The sequence below is a fragment of the Clinocottus analis genome, unplaced genomic scaffold (assembly GCF_023055335.1).
Source record: "Clinocottus analis isolate CAN_PGR_092001 unplaced genomic scaffold, fCliAna1.0.p SCAF_16, whole genome shotgun sequence".
Classification (NCBI taxonomy): Eukaryota; Metazoa; Chordata; class Actinopteri; order Perciformes; family Cottidae; genus Clinocottus; species Clinocottus analis.
The window spans coordinates 13,568,046-13,581,949 of record NW_027175887.1 but is presented as its reverse complement, the minus strand read 5'-3'; positions in this window follow the sequence as shown (position 1 = coordinate 13,581,949).

The following is a 13,904-nucleotide window of genomic DNA, read 5'->3' as shown; positions in this document are numbered from 1 at the left end:
CAGAGCCAGAAAGACAAAAAAAAACAGGAAAAGAAAAGAGGAGCCTCTTCTTGGTTCTGCCCTGTGTGATGAACGGTCCATGTCAGCCCCTCCACAGCCCCCACACACTCTTCTTCGTTCTGCAGTGATACAGTTGTAAAGTGTAACCTTGGAGACAGGGGCTAATCATCCATCCCATAGCTACCCATTCAATCCTCCTCCCTCCACCTCATTGTCTCTTTACACCTCTCCTCCTTGCTTTCTCTTCCCACCTCCTCGCCACCTTTCCCCTCCTCTTCACCGCAACAGGCTATTTAGGTATTTCATTGGGTTTACAGTATTTTCTCAATTATCTGACTCCCTCTTTACCTCTCCTACCCCCTCCTCCCCTTCCCCACCCGCCTCCCCCCATCCTCTCCTCTCTTTGTTTGTCCTGTGGAAGGACGTTTGTTTTCCTGTGGGGGTAGAGGGGAATCGACATCGAGAGATGAGTTATTGATTAGAAAGCAGGTTGCAGGGGAGAGGTAATGCGGCTCAGAGAGAGAGAGAGAGAGAGAGAGAGAGAGAGAGAGAGAGAGAGAGAGAGAAGACAGGATGACACGTACAACCTATGACACATCCTGCATACTGTATCAAGGCAGCATACCCACGCATGCTGATGTAACATGTATGTAACATATGTGCAATGTGGTGATTAAAGGTGACACAACTTGTCACTGTTGTGTGAAAATGTGCAACTCATTAATATTTAACATAGTACGTCATCATCAGTGGGAGCAGACCAACATGACTCTGTGATTGGTTCACTGTTTGAATGAACCAACTGGTGATGGACATTAATTGAGACTAAATGAAGCAACCCATAATCACTACCAACTAGTCAAACACTATTGATTGGACAGTGGCCCTACACTTTAAACTGTTATTCTAGGTTTTCCTATAGCTTCAGTTTGTCTCATGGGCAGCTGGTCTATACGGTATCTAATTAAAATAGACTTCCAACATAGGCTCATGTAGGTTTTAAGGTTATTTAAGTGACTCAAAAGCCGGTGCCGAGGGACTCAAATTCAAGACTCTACACAGTAAGAGGAGAACAGGAGTATTTCTTGAAGTCAGGGTCCGGTACACAGATAGTAGTCGGAAAAAAAAAAACCTTCTGCAAGATCTGAGTAAAGTTAACGGAAGGTGGTTCTGAAAAACACTGGATTCACGAGGAAAAGCACGAGGGACTTCTGGCTGGTTTTTGAAACGGATGAGACGAAGGTTCACAGGCAAAGGGGAGCGCATACTGCACACACAGGAGGAGGAGGGTGATAACGAGGCACAGGTGAAAACAATCAGGGCGGGGCAGACAATCACACAAACAGGAAGCATCTGAAGCAAGAGACTCCCTCATTCGAACGGTATGAAGCGCCACTTGCTTTCTTTTGTGTATTTCATATGTGAAAAGGCTTAAAAACTTAATTTTATAACTTTGAGCTACAGCGAAAGCCCATAAAGACAGTTGGCAACCATTACACACATGTTTAGGTTTGCTGTTGGTCCATGCTGCAGTAGGCTACCACTTTTATGCTAATGCTACTAGCGCTACGACTACGATGTCCTGGAAGCATCTTGCTGGTTGCACAACGTCTATAGTTCTTTGTGTAGACCGCATTTCACCGACCAGTCATATGGCTTTGGAGAAATATGTTCGCAGTAACGCAAATTATCTCTTTTTCAGACCTACAACTGCACAAATCATCAACATTTTCAAACATATTGTCTTTTTGTGACACATTAATGTTGTAACCGCATTTTAGCCGTTGAAAAGACGATAAGATTAGGTGTCAGATGTTCAGACTACGACTAGAAATCAACGTTGAAATCCCGGTTTGTTCTCAATGGGTAACTGCAGAGGACAGCAGGACATGACAGTGACAGAAGTACTTGTCCGTACGTAGTGTTTGCTGTTTGAAAAGTACGGCAGTGACTTGAAAAAGTTACAAAACTACAGCTAAATAAGTACATGTTGACTTCACTCGACTACGCCAATGTCTTCTAATTATTATTGAATTATGATGAAGACGGGGTTAAAAAGCCTTGAGCATCTCATTCAGGCTCCAAAGTTTGTCTCTGCGTCTAACGCCAAGGTGCTCCGTCCAAACTTTGTGTTTGACGAGTTGGGAGTGAGAACAAGTTGTGATGAACACGCCACGCATTGGCTCATCCTCACGTTTTTTCGGATTCGAAAAAACGAGAAAGTCATGACAGCTAATCAGGAAACTATTTCATCCAAATCATTTCTGAACGGATTTGAGTTGACAAACAGGATGCACAGAAGATAAATCCTCGCTTTATTCTCGATCTGCGATGCTCAGGACTTGAGATGCAGTGAGTTGGCGCTCAGTTCAAATTGCCGCTGGGTTGTTGCTATAAACCACTTCCCATAATTTAATCTGAGCTGTCAGAAATGAATTCTCAGTGGATGTTTTCCGTACCATAGTATCACGAGACCCAGCTTTGCATGTCGACGCATGTTGGTCAAGCTCAAGACGAGGCCGTTTATCTCAATTCCTTAACGGCAGCACACAGGGGACCTCACTTTCCACCTGACTGTAACACATTTTAACTGCACCATTAAGCTTGCCATAACATAATGAAAAACCTACACGCTTTGGGCCACATGTAGCTCACATACAAGGGCAGGTATGACAACAGCAGATTTGCCGTTAGACAGCACAGAGAATATGTCATCCCGGGAGAAGGTCGGAAAAATACAGCAAACAACACAAGATGTAATTTATAACAAGGATTTACCCAGGGACACTATTTCATGCACAGTTATCCATGAAGAGATGTCTTTTTTTTCTTGCTAAGAGCAAGCATATGTTCTGTCAGACACCGGTGGAGGCATCAACATAACACCAGTCCACCAGCCAACGTGTGTGTGTGTGTGTGTGTGTGTGTGTGTGTGTGTGCAGTAGAAACAGCTCTTTAAAGAAGGTGCCAGAGCCGTCTCCGTGGTGCCGCACAGTCTTTGCAGGATGTCGACTTGTGATTTGACGCTATCGCAGACTCCGGTCTAGACCCTGCGATGGGCTCGCGTCCACGCATCCTTTTTTTGCCTTTTCTCGTAGAGCTCCTCAAATCCTGACACCCGACAGGCCTCTGACGGAGGAGAGGAGAGCGGGCACCGATTGCGGCCCGCTATCTGGGATAATTATCTCTGATATTCAGCATTCCAGACTACAGCAGAACAACCGGGGGAGTAACTGTACAAACAAACACGATGCGATTATGAACGCATTAGCATCCAGCAGACAGGCAATCAACTCGCAACGTCTTGTCGTGCAAACCCTGCAGAATCCTGAGTCTCCTCCGGTTTCTAACCCACTCGAGGTGATTGACACGCAAACAGACGCCGCTTGTGTAGAATCGAGTCGGTCGGCCTCACCCCGCCCGCCGTCGCCCCTTTGACTCTGACTCTCTGTGTCTCCTGTTAACATAAAGAATGCCGTGGACGTTTCCCAAGGTGAATTGCTTGGCGCGAACGTGCACGAGCGGTACATCTTCGGATCCGCGTGCTGTGCGGCGGGCAACCTTCGCTCGCTCGTGCACATGGTCACCGCTGCCACCACTCCCTTCCATCCCTGTGCTGCAGCGCTAAACGATTCAAGTAGTTGCAGTAATGACTTGAGGCAAAGGAGGCAATAGTTGAGGTAGGTGGATCTCTCTCTCTCTCTCTCTCTCTCTCTCTCTCTCTCTCTCTCTCTCTCTCTCTCTCTCTCTCTCAGCGTCTTAAATCCATCGATTAGCTACAGAGGAGTACTGACAGGCAGCAGCCACTGCGGTCCTGCAGGGTTGCTTGTGTGTGTGTGTGTGTGTGTGTGTGTGTGTGTGTGTCTGCCACAGCGAGTGTGAACAACAGATATGGATGCAGACAGCAGACACGGGGGCAGAGCCTGCAGTAGTGCACACACCTATGTGAGGGAGTGCGAGAGCCTTATTTACTCCACTACCTGCTTTATTGAGTCCGGCTCTGACGCCGCTGCCTGCCGGCTACCGTTAGCGTTAGCAGCCTTAGCAGCGTTAGCAGCGTTCGTGGGCCCCCCGCCACAAAAAGCCCTTTCTTGTGCACACTCACAAGCGCCGTTGACCACGTGTAGCGTAGCATAAGCACGCCACCTCGTACGCTACCTCTGCACCGATGGAGCCTAACGAGACGGCATTATTTATAGTCCGGCGTGACGGACGCGGCCTCGCCATTAGACTGGTAATGAGTCACTGGGATATTGACCGACGCTCGTCTATATTGGTATTCACCAAGGAGCCGGGGCCGCTTTCTCCGGGTTGCCGTGGATACACAACGTTGCCAGCTAAATGACCCAATAATAATAACGATAACAATGACGGCACTGTGTGGAGATTGAGTTTTAAAACCACAGGGAGAAGGACGGAGCGCCAGAGTAATGAGGATGGAAAGAGAGATACAAATGAAAAAAAAGGATGTAAATGTGGGGAGGAGGAGGTGATGGAGAGAGAGAAGGAGGGGGGGGGAGGGGTAGTGAGGGGGAGAGGGGGAGGAGGGGGGACACACAATCGATGATCAGTGAAGTAGCATTAGCATTGTTCACACCACCTCTTCCTCCTGCGGCCGCTCTGTCTTTCTTGCTGCAGTAGCGTTGCCATGGCGACCGAGAAATGTGGGAATACCTCTGTCCTTCAGAGAGAGAGAGAGAGAGAGAGAGAGAGAGAGAGAGAGAGAGAGAGAGAGAGAGAGAGAGAGAGAGCGATGGGGAGAGAGAGAGAGAGAGATGGGGAGAGATGGAATGAAATAAAGGGAGCGAGGAAGGAAGAAAGTAAAGAAGGGAGGTATGAAGGAAAACCTCTGTCCTTCAGAGAGAGAGAGAGAGAGAGAGAGAGAGAGAGAGAGAGAGAGAGAGAGAGATGGACTGAAATAAAGGGAGCAAGGAAGTAAAGAAGGGAGGTATGAAGGAAAACCTCTGTCCTTCAGAGAGAGAGAGAGAAAGAGGGAGAGAAAGCGTGCAAGGAAGTAAGGAATGAAAGGAGGTAGGAAGGAAAACCTCTGTCCTTCAGAGAGAGAGAGAGAAAGAGGGAGAGAAAGCGCGCAAGGAAGTAAGGAATGAAAGGAGGTAGGAAGGAAAACCTCTGTCCTTCAGAGAGATAGGGAAGTAAGAGATGGAATGAGACAAAGAGAGGAAGGAAGGAAGGAAGGAAGGAAGGATATAATCCGAATCAGAACCTTTTATTTATGTCACACATACGATGGACTTGTCTTGGCGGTGCTGCACACATGAGACAAACAACAACCAACACAGTGCAATAACTAGATAAAACATAACTCATGTACAGTAGAATATAAAATATAAAGTGCAGACAAGATAAAGGGGGCGGGAGGTGCAGCCGGGCGCTCAGGGGCCTGGAGCAGGCGTTAAGAGCCTCGTTTGGCCCTTGAAGGAGCAGCGAGAGAGAAACCTTGTGATCTTAAACACTCGTGTTCACACGCACACACACACACACACACACACACACACACACACACGTTAATCAGCTCCTGTGTATTCACCTGCTCGCTGTGTTGTGAAGTCATAGTTACTATGACAACACATTTAGTTTACGTGCCTTCTGCGAGGCATGTTCCCTTCTTCCTGTTCCCTTCTTCCTGTTCCCCTCTTCCTGTTCCCCTCTTCCTGTTCTCCTCTTTCTGTTCCCCTCTTCCTGTTCTCCTCTTTCTGTTCCCGTCCTGTTCCCTTCTTCCTGTTCCCTTCTTCCTGTTCCCTTCTTCCTGTTTCCTTTTCCCTTTCTGTTTTCTCTCTTCATGTTTCTCTCTTCCTGTTTCCTTCTTCCTGTTTCCTTCCTGTTTCCCCTAAATCCTCCCCCTGACCCGTCATGGCCGCCTGTCCGTGCAGGTGTCTCTGCTCCTGTTGTTTCCTCCTCCCGCATCGCTCTCACCTGACCACCGACCTGCTGCACGGATCCTCCTCCAATTCATTTTATTGGCAGCTAGCATTTCCATGGAAACATCTCGAAACCATGGCAACTATTTGACTGGAGCCAAACGCTTTCAAAAGCTGCTGCACTCGTCCTCCTGCTCTCCCTCTTTTCTCCCTCTCCCTCATGCTATCTTTACTCGCTCCTCTTTTCTTCTCTTCAGGAGAGACAATGTTGCCGTCGCAGTCAACCTGCACGAGTGTATGCACGTGTGTGTGTGTGTGTGTGTGTGTGTGTGTGTGTGTGTGTGTGTGTGTGTGTGTGTGTGTGTGTGTGTGATAAAGTACACAGTCAACGTTTAATGCAACACAGCATACTAGTGCTGCTTCATCGTCCTCATGCATGGATTTGAGCTTTGATGGGTTTTGGCCGTGTGGCTGTTTGAGCCGATTGTCTTCAACCCACACACACACACGCGTGTGTGTGTGTCCATGCATGTTGCATCCTCTGCCTGTGCGCTCACTGCAGGAACCAAACATGATTATGGACCAGTGCCTAACGCCTAAGCCTCCTCTCCTCCTTCACTCCTCACCTTGAGCTCATCCTTCCAAGTGTTTCGGTAGCATGCCCGTGTGTCAAACTTCTGACTCCTCCCCCTGGGATGCAGCCTGATGATGTGAACCAGAATCACACCGGACCGACCGGCTGCCGGGGAGTCGAGTCTCAGCAGCCCTCTCCCGTATGTATTCCGATGTTATGATAGCAAATATGCGTATACCTTTTTAAAATTGAAATCTTTTTTTCATTGATTTTGCAAACACTTTGTACAGGAAGTGCCGTGACACGCAAACAGAGTACAAATACAACAAACAAACAAACATGATGACAGTAACTTAAAACCAATTCAAACATAGTACATGCATGTGGGAACACGCAGGAGGGAACACGCAGGACGGAACACGCATGTGGGAACACGCAGGAGGGAACACGCATGTGGGAACACGCAGGACGGATCGGGGGTTAATGAACGGTTTCCAGGAGCTCTTCAGGTGCAAATCTGATCTTTTCGAGTTTTATATGATTTAGGATCACACATTTATTTTGATCAGGCACACAAAAACCAATGCCATAAATCTTCCCTTCATGAAGGCTGTAGTGTTTGGTTGTTAAAAATATTGCAACAGGTGTGGATTTAACCATATCATGATTTTTAAAGGATGCAGCTTATAGACCTGTTGAACCGTTTTGCATTAAACAAAGCAGTGTTTCTGTTATTGAGCCTCGGCTCACTGATATAAATGGGGCGGAATAATTTATAACCAAACATAAACCAGACTACAAAGAGACACAAAAAGAGTACAAAAAGACTACAAAGAGACACAAAATGACAACAGAGACAGAAAGGGACTACAAAAACACACACAAAGAGTAATCAGAGACAAATGTACTCAAAAAGTGACACACAAAGACTACAAAGAGACAGCAAGCTGCTACAAAGATACATAATAAGTAATATAAACTATAAAGTCTATGTATCTTGCCCCTTGGAGAGGTGGTGGGGCCCATCTTCTAATAATCTGCCTCTGCTCAATGCTTCTGTGAACCAAATGGATGTGGATGTAAATTACCTTGTGATGAGGTAAAGTCATATTTTGCGCATGAGAACACAACAGTGCTACGTGCACGTATAGACACTGTGCCGCATGATTCCCAGGTCGTTGAAACGGATCAAAACCTCTAACATCCTGTTACCATTTGGATGTGAATGCGCCAAAAGGTTTCTTCAAGGAGCAGCAGTGAGAACCAGAAGATGTTGCTCGACAGGCAACGCTCACTTCATGACACTATAAATGGCTGTTACTTCAATTTAAACGTATTTAAGAACCAACTCCTCTTGAGAGCAGACGGGGATGTAGAGTATCTAGTGCGTACAGCAGCATAACTAGCTGGAGGTGGTGTGCGATGACGTACTGGAGCTTTTCCAAAAGGAGTTTAACAATAGACGTCACAGCTTGACTGCACAGTGAGCTGGATCTGATGTATCATCTGAGAGCCGTTGAAAGTTGTTTATTTTTTTTGAGGTACATATCAGAGTAGTTCCATTAACGCAGGGGGCTTTGAATGTGGCAGTACTGACATGGGACAAGAGATGTGAGGGAAAACATTTACACAGGATTGCAACCAACAATGCTTTGTGTGCCGAGAAGGGAAGAAAAGAAAAAAAAGTGTCATAACTGTGAAATTTAATCTGTCCTATTTTAGACCCGTCTGTAATAATTGATATCTCACCACAGCTCTGATGCGACAGAAGGCTTTGATTTTATCTGAAGGATCTAATTGTAAGGCTGTGGTCATACAAGTACAGGGAAACTAATAACATCCCTCTCAACACGAAGCTTGCAGATAAAATATTTCCCGTCCTTAATGATAAAGGAGGAAGTGCAGATATGTGGAGAGCAATCTCTCTGCATGCCTTTAATGTTGCGCTGCCCTTATTGTCTCGTTGAACACATATATGAGGCAGTAATCACTATTCCGCTTGAATCGGGACAATCTGAGTTGTGCTCAGCTTGTCTTCTTTCTCACCTTCTTTTTCCCAGACTTTTTTTTTTTCTCTGCTTGCAATTTTTTTTTTACCGACCCCCGGATTCCTTCAGATAAAACATTTCCATTTTTTTTTTCTTCTCCTCCTGAGCGAGTAAAGTGAAATTAGCGTAATTGTTTTAATGAAAAGACCTCAAGGCATTTTTTTTCTTCTTCTCCACCCTGTGATAGCAGATGAGTCCCGCTCACCTAAAGCGCAGCGCTGTCCCCGAAAACCAACGAAGAAGCAGAAAACAAAAACCACGGTAGCAGCAAAAAATATATATAACAAATAGTGCGAGAAAAAAAAAAATCACCAAAAACAATACCCTAAAATAATAATACTATTACTAAACATAATGCAGATGAAAGCACAGCCAAATACACAAGTCTATTCCCCAAAGACCTGCTCAGGATTTGCTCAGTGGGGGGAAAAAAACAATTACAGTGGCATGAAATGAATAAAAGGTATATTCAGTTATCTGAGTCCTTTGAAGATGGGTGAGGACGAGTAAGCAAATCTAATTCAACAGCGAGAGTTTTCCGTTGCAGAGAAGCACGAGGGAGAAGAAAGAAGAAAAAAAAAAAAAAAAAAAAAATCCCAAAATGCAGAGATTAGTTGGTACCAGTTTCTTCTTCTCTGGGGAGTCTGGGTTTAGGGAGGGCGTCTGTGACACACTGAGGAGGCAAACTTCAACGGTTGCAGGATTCGTGTGAGTTAATGATGAGGAGCCGGCAGAGGTGAGGACATTATGATCAAACACACGCAGAGAGAACAAAATGAACACATTCAGGGAGGGGGGGGCGGGGGGGGGGCGACGAAATAACAGAGGCGCCCTGACAATATGTGAATATCAAGCGTCTAATAAGGAGGACGGCCACCCTTTGCTGCCTCTCAGAGCAGCTCCAGTCCTCGCTGGGGAGCTTTCATGTGGTTTCCTGGACGGCGTGTGGTGGCATCTTGGAGCTGCTTTCAACGGGGGGAGTAAAGGACGAGGGGAAGGGGGGGAGTCCTCTGATGAAAGTTCAGTTTCTGGTTGAGGCAACGCTGCTGTTTGCGAGTTTCTGTTCGAAACCTACTGTTTTCCTGTAACAAAAGTGTTTATGAGTCATTTATTTTCCTGCGAAGGAACCGACTGAAAGTGTTTTACAAGTGTCCTGCAGTTGTTTCTTTCGCTCGCTGTCTGGCCTCCAACGGGTGATCAGGCCGTCTACGTTTTTACAGTGAGACAAAGTACCGTGAACTATTTCTGGGCCTTTTTTAAAATGTATTTATTATTGCAATCGGTGCACAGCAGTAGGTCACAACCATTCGTGTCTGATACAAATGATCAAGAGCCTTCGGTCGACCCCACCGTCATGTTCCAAATGTGAATCGATTTTACACTGAAAATCATCTGAATTAAATCCTTAATCAGATTGTTATTAGTGTTATAATATTGTGTGTTTTTGTATCTTTCTAAGCCATTATTGTTAGCTAACTATCTTAAGTGTTTTTAACTTTTAGCCATGACTTTTAGTTAACTTTTTCACCTGTAAAATAATTAGATGGATTTAATTTCCCTATACATATGATCGCGAGAGTTTGCATCTTGCGATCATTGCAGTTTCCAACCAGCTGGAGACCCTTTTGCTCGCTCCTTCCTTTCTAAGACCAAAATAACGTGAGACAAAGAAGAAGAAGAAAACCACGACAACACCGCGGTAGTTTTTAGGAATTGGTCCTTCTCTGGAGCCGGTGTTTAGTTTGTCCGCTCTGGGCTCCTGTAGAACGTGGCGCTGAAGAGGAGCTGCTCATTCTCAGCAAACAAAAACACTCAAAAACACTTCTAATGACAACATAGTTTTGATTTTATACATGTCTGCTACTAGATTACACTTTTAGTCAACTGATTCATTACTGTTACCAAAATGCAGTTCTTTAACCATTGAGCCATCACTTTCTGCTCACTTGTTATACGCCTAGTCGACACTCTTAATTAAAACACTGGCCAGGTGGAGGGGGATCATTTTGAATTAATAATCTCCATTTGTTCAAATTAGTTCAGCTCTACCGCGAGCCATCTCTGCCATGTTACCTCTGCGGGTAACTGCAGTAGGACGTGGTCGTGAATCACAGCATCACGTTTCACACATCCGAGCCTCCACATTAGGATGCAGGAGACAAAGGCTCTGTGATATACGGCCGCGGATTGGGTCACTGTCTAAGTCCTGTTTATGTACTCTGACCCAATCTGTGATCATACATGATGACAGGCCGGGTCACAATATATTCACAACGTCTCGCCCTGCATTTGTCCCGTGCAGCTGTTTGTAGCGCGGAGACATCGTGATGGAGCAGTGTTTGTACCCGAGGCGGCATCTGCCATTTCAAATGGCCTCATAGTCCTTGTCTGTTACATGACCGTGCATATCAATCATCAGACGTTTATAATGCCAGCGCATGACTGACCGTAGTTGCCACAGATCCACAACCATGTCCCACGGTGGTCAGCTGAGACCGAAGGAAAAGAGAGATGACAACCGACTGGATTCTTTTTAAGATGCCTTGGTTCTGACGTTGGCCATCTTTCTTTTCCAGTCTGAAGTTTTGCGAAGCTCAATGTGTGGCTTCATTGAGACTGCTATGTGGTTAGTTTTGCACCATCCAGCTACATTCCTTCGAAGAGTCTCCGTCAGTGCAGTTTGTCAGGGTTTTTGCATATGTTTCCGACATTCTCCAGACCGTTTCCTTTCACACGTTGCAGATGGATTTACATACACAAGATGCGGCTCATTTGTGTGTGCCAACAAATTAAACACCTACACATGCATGTGTATGAGTGTATGTGTGTGCGTGTGTGCATGCACCCACACACGTTGCTAATGAGAACCTTCTGTCGGCTCTATATATATAGAGATATATTCCCTAAAATGGTATTCTCACCACTATGTAGCAAATAATACCACACAGGGTTAACATACTTTAAATCCTAAATCCTGTCTGAATTCTAACATTCTTCTCTGCCCTTTTTTTTTTTATCATATTAATCAATTCTGAAAGAAATGTCCAATTCAGCCGGCGTGTTCATTACAGTGGGAGCAATCAATATACTGGATGAGACATTTTTGAGAGCAGCCCATAAAGACTGAGGAGCGAGGAGCGACATCTCAAATCTACTGGTGAGACTTTGTCGCGTCACCAGCCGCTCTGACTTCTCATTCAGACACTAGATCTCGTCTCCACTTGCTTTTATAGGAATCTCTACATGGCAAGTAACCATTAAAATAATAAAATCAATATGTTAATAATGTTTTAAGACATCATTAAACTATGTGAATCTGTCCTTTAAGATGAGCACCCTCGCCTCCGAGATATCTTTTTTTTTTTCTGTATCTGTTGAGAAAAAAAAACTAAATATAAAAACGATGGATTGCTTTCTTCTGGTTTTAGGAGTTTTAGTGTCGAGGGAAATCCCAGACTGGTGGGATCAATATGGACGGCATCGCACCGGACTGTCACAAGGAAGAAGAAGCAAAGCTGTGGTTTCATAAGTCTCACCGTTGATCACGACTAGTCAACAGAATAAGGAAATTGTGGATACAGGAGGTTTATATGAGTTGCCTTCTTTTGGGATCTGGGGGATGTTTGATGTACTCAATAAAAGGAAGGGGAAAGAAAATGCTAACTCATTTCCAACTATTTGGCTCATTCTGCAGCGCCCTCGTGTTAAAGTTGAATAAAGCTGAAACAAACCCACATTCTGAGTTGACTGTTTTTCTGTATCCTACTTAAATTTCATAAATCGGCCCAAAAAAAGCCTAATTTGTTTTGTAATTTGACTCCAGCTTCTGCTTTTGTTGTATACCAAAACGTATAAGTCAACAGTAAATGTATAGTCTCAAAAAATCTAACAAACACACACTAAATGAATGATTTACGACTCCATTTACTTACATTTACTTTGCTGACTTGCAAAACCCAGACTTTGTGCCTCTTACATGCCACCGCAGCCCAAACCGGCCCCAGCGTCCTCCCTTTGGAGGCTTCTCCTGCAGACAGACTCCAGCTCGGTGTCGACGAGGCGGTCTGCTCCTGCCAGCCGCATGTGGTCATGAAGTTGTCATTATTCCTGTGAAATGTGAGGGCAGCTCTCTCCTTTAACGCCGCCACCCCCCAGATACATTGTGCTCATTATATGGGTCGTGAGCTCAGGGAGGGTTTGGGCTCTTTAATCATTGGACACGATGACACGGGGCATAAGTCACACTGGTATTCAATAGAGCATAGCATGGGCGACCGAAGATGAAGACAAAAAGCTCTGTGTGTGTGTGTGTGTGTGTGTGTGTGTGTGTACAGTACGGTGGCCAGGAGGGGGGCGGCCATTGTGTACGCTGCAGGAAAAAAAAAACATGTGGACGGTCCTATATGATATATGTGTTCTCCCTCTGTTTCATTTAGTTATACTTTAATTACATGGATGAGCCTCACTGCAAGGCTCTTTCTCTCCAGCTCTCTCTCTCTCTCTCTCTCTCTCTCTCTCTCTCTCTCTCTCTCTCTCTCTCTCTCTCTAGCTCTTCCTCGCTCACTCCAAGTCTGTGATTTCATGTATAATTACTTGCATAATTATAGTTCCCTCCATCGTACTGTTTCAGGAGGTCTGTTTCTGTCTCTGTGGTGCCTCTTGTCTTATTTTCCCTTCAACACACATCCGCACACACAGACACGGCGGCGCTCACGCCACCGATGCCGCCTCCCTCTCGCCTGGTGGCGAGGCTCGTCCTGTCACTCTCTCTTTTGTTCCGTGGTTTCGTCGTCTGAGGCAGGCAGGCCTGTTCTAATATTGGAAAGACGGCAACGCAGATACAGTGTGCGGGAAGAAGCCGGCGGTTTACTCCTGGGCCGCCATGCTTCCTCATGAATTATTCATGCAGACATCACAAATTTAAAGAGCCTTAAGGTGTGTCATAGGGAATGAGGGGTGAGCGGGGGGGGGGGGGGACAAAATGCTCTACTTTTTTTTTCTTCTTTTTCTCGCTTCCAACTTAAAGCTTTCCGTGCGAGGCGGCGGCGGCGGCGGCAGTGGCGTCGTAAAGCTGCGGCTTCTCATGTGTTTGAAAGTTTCATAAGGCTGGCGGATGATGCCAGTAGATACAATTAGTTTGATTGCTTAGCAACTGAACATCACTGCAACAGAGGGTTAGAGCTCAGGTGGAGTATCGAGGTTACACGCTGCTTTTCAGAAGAATCTGTTTTTCCCAAAAACTTCCATGCGGTGTATCTTCAGCGGCGCTTTCATGTGTCAATCAGCAGAGTAACACGCCACACTGTGTCTCAGGTTAACTGACAATCAGATCATATCAACACCACGCATAATCCACACACACACAGACACACACACACGCGCGCGCGCGCTTGCAGAGTCGTT